This window comes from Arachis duranensis, chromosome 1, assembly GCF_000817695.3.
Source record: "Arachis duranensis cultivar V14167 chromosome 1, aradu.V14167.gnm2.J7QH, whole genome shotgun sequence".
Taxonomy (NCBI): Eukaryota; Viridiplantae; Streptophyta; class Magnoliopsida; order Fabales; family Fabaceae; genus Arachis; species Arachis duranensis.
Genome location: NC_029772.3, coordinates 26035416 through 26035710, shown reverse-complemented (window position 1 = coordinate 26035710; position 295 = coordinate 26035416).

Here is a 295-nt window from a genome sequence, read left to right as displayed (position 1 = left end):
CTGTCATTTACTCATTTCTGTAAACCCTAGGCTACTAGTTCTCTACATATAGGACCTTTTACTATTGTATTTTCATCTTTGGACGTCTAGTTCTTAGATCATCTTGGTTCTTCTGGTTCCCTCTTTGGGGCCAAAGCCAATGATCACCATTATCACTTATGTATTTTCAACGGTGGAGTTTCTACACACCATAGATTAAGGTGTGGAGCTCTGCTGTACCTCGAGTATTAATGCAATTACTACTATTCTTCTATTCAATTCCGCTTGTTCTTGTTCTAAGATATCACTTGTTCTT